This window comes from Mobula hypostoma, chromosome 12 (assembly GCF_963921235.1).
Source record: "Mobula hypostoma chromosome 12, sMobHyp1.1, whole genome shotgun sequence".
NCBI classification, from domain to species: Eukaryota; Metazoa; Chordata; class Chondrichthyes; order Myliobatiformes; family Myliobatidae; genus Mobula; species Mobula hypostoma.
The window spans coordinates 32,471,767-32,477,766 of record NC_086108.1 but is presented as its reverse complement, the minus strand read 5'-3'; positions in this window follow the sequence as shown (position 1 = coordinate 32,477,766).

Below are 6,000 nucleotides of genomic sequence, written 5' to 3'. Positions count from 1 at the left end.
TCAATGATAATTGTAGTGGATAAGTTCATGGACTATTTCTAGATTAGTTTCTGAAATAATCAAAATTCACATGATGCAAGAATTAAACGTAGTTTAAAAATAAAAATTCTACCTGATTATCTAACCATCTGCTGTGTTAATTGCTTTTCAATCAGGCTGTGATCATAACAGCAAGTGGAAGGTTACAACTGGACAAATAATTAGGGCAGTTATTTACTACTTTGACTTGCCGACATTTTGCAGAAAATTGTTCAAGTTGAACTTTGCTTCAATCATGGAATAGAAATTACATCCTCCCACCTCTCAATTAGCAGTATAATATGGGAAGTGAAAAGGGACATAAAAGGACAGCAGAGATCTATGAATCATAAACCACACTGAATATGTGGTATTCAACAATCTCTAAAGTGCAATTAAAGACAACATTGCGTAAAGAGCTGTAATATATTAGCATGAAGAAATTTTATTTCAGTCTATTGTCTTTTGACAATCAGGGCCACAGATTTGTCTTTTCACTATAACATCATGTTCCTCTTTCCACATGATTGCAAGTAAAAAGAGTAGTCTGTATAGCCCTCAAACATTTAATACGATCTTTTGCCTCATGTCCATTTTTCAGCTTATTCTTTCAGTATTGAAATATGATTCAGTTTTGAATAGTCTCAATGGACTCGACCGGACTCAATTCCATCTGCTGCCCATGCTCACCTGCACTAATTTTTTGCAGCCACATCACTCTTGACAATCTCAAGGTCTTTATTCTTACCCAATTCACAAGTCAATCAAGCTATGCTTGCAACCAGGCCTTAGGGTCAGCTCCTAAGAGCCATCTTAACTCTTCATCAGCATCACTCTGGTAGCTTGTGGTGGCAAAGAACTGTTTGAGTTTATTGTCAGAGAATTTCAAAACAGCAGCAATAGATATAAAAACAAAACTAAAACTAATGATTCTAAAAATAATTTAAACTTTCAACTACTGATAATTAATATACAATGAAATGAAGAAAACAAATAAAACTTTGCCAACTATACCATAGTACAGAAAGGGAACAGGTAATTATCATGGCCTCAAAAATCTGAAAATCAGCGTAATAACACGTGTATGTTTCAGATTTCAGTAGTACTTGATTAAATTACATTAGGTGATGCTTAAGCCTACTGAATGCAATTTTCATAATATGTGGGAGATAGGAAGCCAGCATCAAATTGCAACTTTCATTCTCTGCAACTTCTGCCATCGCCAAAGGGATCCTGTCACCACATATTTACCCCCCTTCCCTTTCCACTGTGATCACTCCCTCCATGATTCCTTTGCCTATTCATTCCTCCCCACCAATCTCCTGTGGTCCACTTTCCTCTACTATCAGATTCCCTCCTCCAGCATTGTGTGTGTGTGTTGCTGGGATTTACAGCATCGGCAGATTTTCTCGTGTTTGCCCTTCTTCTTCAGCCTTTTACCTTTCCCACGCACCTGACTTCACCTTTCAGCTTCTAGCATCCTCCTTCCCCTCCCGTTGTCTTTTTATTCTGGCATCTTCCCCTTTCCTTTCTGGTCCTAAAGAAGGGTCTCAGCCTGAAACATTGATGCTGCCCGACCTGCTGAGTTCCTACAGCATTTTGTGTGTGTTGTATCCAGTAGCACCCACATCTACAGTGCTGAAGTGCTTTGAGAGGTTGGTTATAGCTAGAATCAACTACTGCCTCAGCAAGGACCCACTGTAATTTGCCTATTGCCAGCCACAACAGGTGTACACAGATGGTTTCATTGGCTCTCTACGTGGCCTTGGATCATCTGGACAATACAAATACCTATGTCAAGATGCTGATGGTTGACTATAGGTCAGCATTTAACACCATCATTCCTACAGTTCTGACTGAAAAGTTCCAGAACCCGGGCATCTGTACCACCCTCTGCAACTGGATCCTCCACTTCTTAAGTGTAAGACCACAATCTGTATGGATTGGAAATAACATCTCCAGCTCGCTGACAATCAACACTAGCCTACTTCAGGGATGTGTGCTTAGCCTACTGCTCTACTCTTTCTACACCCATAACTGTGTGGCTAGGCACAGCTCAAATGCCAGCTATACATTTGCTGACAACATAACCATTACTGGCAGGACTGAGATATACCAGGTAGTTGAGTGGTGTCATGACAACAACTGTGCAGTCAACATCAGTAAATCCAAAGAAATGGTTGTGAGCTTAAGAAGAGTAAGATGAGGGAACACACACCAGTCCTCAGAGGGATCAGAAGTGGAGAGAGTGAGCAATTTCAAGTTCCTGGGAGTCAATATCTCTGAGGACCTAACCTGGACCCAACATATCAATGCAGCTCTAAAGGAGGAAAGACAGGGGCTACATTTTCATTAAGAGTTTGAGGAGATTTGGTACAGACTGTCACCAAAAATGCTTGCAAATTTCAACAGATGTATCATGGAGAGCATTCGAATTGGCTGCATCAGTTTGGTATTGGATCAGAGAGTGGTGAATCTGTGGAATTCTCTGCCACAGCAAACTGTTGAGGCCAGTTCATTAGCTATGTTTAAAAGGAAGTTAGATATGGCCCTTGTGGCTACAGGGGTCAGGGGGTATGGAGGGAAGGCTGGGTTCTGAGTTGGATGATCAGCCATGATCATAATAAATGGCGGTGCAGGCTCGAAGGGCCGAATGGCCTACTCCTGCACCTATTTTCTATGTTTCTATGTTTCTATGTAATATGTAGTGACTACTTGTGAGCTGCCCCCAGAACAACCTTGCATGTGTTGGTTGTTTTACAACACATTTCACTGTATGTTTCAATGTACATGTGATATATGAACTGTTACATATGATCTGATAGTTTGTACCAAGTACTTGATCAATATATGATCCAGCTGCAGGATAAAACTCATTGGTCGTTTGACCAGATTGCAGCTAATTAACTGGAATTTGCAGCTATATAGTATTGCACAATCTGAGACAAGACTTTGGAAATTCTACTTTTGAAGAGTATAATTCATACTTTATCAAATGATAAACCGTATTTATGAAACACTGGCCAAATGGTCATCAACACTAAAGGGAGGAAGACTGCTGATTTAATATTAAAACACTTAAAAAGCAATTTTGGTGCTTGTTTGGAGCATTTGTAGCATCCTTGTGGAAAGAGAAGTGATCAAATTAGAATAATTTGTAAACTGCAATACTTGAAATGGCATTCTGAAATACTGATCAGGAGACGAGAGAAAATTTCTCTTACTGCAACACCCAGACTGAAATGGGCAATTTGATGAATATTACTTTTCTTTAATATATCCTGTTGTTTTTCACATTTACACAAGCCTGGAATAACTTATTTTTACTATTCAATAATCTGAGGACTAGAACAAACTGGTTAATATTGGTGATCAAACCTCAAATGAGATTAATTAATTGTTCAACTGAAATTTTAGAGACAGCCTGTTGCTATGTTTACATATTCTTACAAAATGCACGTACTTCCCTTGAATAAATAGCTTTATTACAACTTCCCTTTAAATAACTTTATTTTCATGGATCTCAGTACAATTTTCAGAACGATTCAAAACAATCAAATCACATTATATTGTAAAAATTCAGATGATTAAAAAGTATTTAATATTTTACTTAGAAATCAAGGTAAGACTTAATAGTTCTTGCCATGCTGTTGAATTATCCTTGTTTTCACTCAATTATAAACAGCAAGTTAATGTCAGCTTGTACAATGCAGATATACTGAACAAAATTGACATTAAAACACAGTTACAACACAAAGTAAAATTCAAGAAAGCAACTTCCCTTAATATTAAACGATAGGGTCTTTTAAGAGACTCGTGGATGGATACATGGAGCTTAGAAAAATAGAGAGCTATGGGCAAGTCTAGGTAGTTCTAAGGTAAGGACATGTTCGGCACAGCTTTGTAGGCTGAAGGCCCTGTATTGTGCTGTAGGTTTTCTCTGTTTCTATTGAAGTCCTTTTTCTCCCCCCTAATGTTAAAAAATATTTTCTTCACTATACCACCTCTAGGGAATTTAAATAATGGTGAAAAATGTGTCATTATGCCTTACAGCCTATTAATTGTCAAAAACTTCCACTACTGACAGCAACCTGCCCTATGATCTGTACTAGTTGATTCATGCTTATGGTAACCCAGGCAGTTGTCAGAGGTGAAAAACTAACAGAGATGCTAATTAAGAGGCAGAGTATTACTGAGTGCAAGAGAAGGAGGAAAACCATTAAGAATAAAATAAGCCCATCTCACAGACTATCGTGCAAAAAAAAACATGCTCAAAAGGCACTGTCCAACACCAGGCACAGCACCCACCTGTTCTCTTACCTATGGGATTATCCATGGTATTAAGGAACAATGTGGGGAATGAAGAACAGGGAGGGAGGAAGAAAGTTACAAAGAAGTTACAAACATATTGCAGGCATGCTAAAAACTAAGGGTTTTCTATACAGCAAGTGAAAAAGGCAACAACTAATTGCACGTTGTATGTAAGACTCTGGGTTCAACTATTTTTTTTAAAGTACCTAAATTAGGCTGTTCTGATTTCAATTATGCATGAAATCCACTTCCATTTGTTCTAACTCATTTTTCAACCAGAACTGACCAAAATTCATTTTTGCAATCCTTCAATCTACAGCTGATCAAAACAGACAAACTGCCTAAACACTAACATGGTTACAGAGTGTTTTGAAACATAATAAAGGAGAAAATTAGGACAAGAATTGTGCTGTTTCTCCTCCATTTATCCAGTGTTAGTGGCTAAGAAGGTTTTAAATATAATAGCTCCAACTATTGACAGACCAGGTCAAGGAACTGGAGCTGAATGTACTCAGGATCATCTGGGAGGCTGAGAACCTCTTAAATTAGACTTTTACTGAGATGGTTACCCCCAAAGAACTAGCTCTAGACAAGTTAAGGGGCATAAGCAGTCAGTACAGGCTTCTGCTGTGACCATTCCCCTCACTAACAGGTATACCTAGATACTGTTGAGGGGATTTTTTTTTCAACAGCACCAGTCCAATTTCTGGGGCAGTTCTGAGGCTGAGAAGGGACGGCTGTAGACAGATGACAGTGATTGTTGACTTGATATGGGGGGGCGGCTGGGGAGTGAGGAGTGAGAGGATAGACAAGAGTTCTCGTGACTGCAGAAAGGACACCAATTTGGCTGTTGCCTCCTGGGTGCCAGGGTCAGGGATGTTTCTGCACGAGATCCTGTGGAATTATTGAGTTAGGTAAGAAGTTAAGAAGCAAGACTCCAAGAGCAGTGATCTCCAGATTACTCATAGTGCTACACACTACTGAGATCAGAAATAGAGAGGTCTGATGAATTTGTGGCTGAGGAGCTGGTACAGGGATTTAGATTCTTGGACTATTAGGATCTATGTAGAGGCAATCTGTACAAGAGGGACAAGACAGGTTACACTTGAACCAGAGAGGGATCAATATCCCTGCAAGGAATTTTGCAAGTGCTACACAGGAGGATTTAAACTAGATTTACAGGGGGTGGGACTCTTGAGTCGGATGAAGTCATGGGATAAAGCAAGAGGCAGTGAGAGCAAGTCTAGTAATCAGGGTAGTCAGGAAACATTAAAGACAGAGAGGAATACTTAGCTAAACTGATTTCAGTGCTCGAGGTTTAACAGGTAAGACAGACAAACTCAGAATGTGAATTTGCTCCAAGAACTTAGATGTTACAGCTACAACAGAAACATGGCTGAGAGTAGGGCATGACTGGCAGCTCAATACTCCAGGATACAGATGCTAAAGGCATGACAGAGGTACAGGCAAGTGAGGAGGGGGTTGTTGCCTAGTTGACAAGGCAGGAAGTAACAGCAGTACTTGGAGATGTCATTCTTGGGAGATTGTCCATATGGATAGAATTTAGAAACAAGGGGAGGGTCACACTGATGAGGCTGTATTATGGACACTCCCCCACAGTCAATGGGAAATTGAGCAGATGTGTAGAAAAATTGCATATTTTAAGAATAT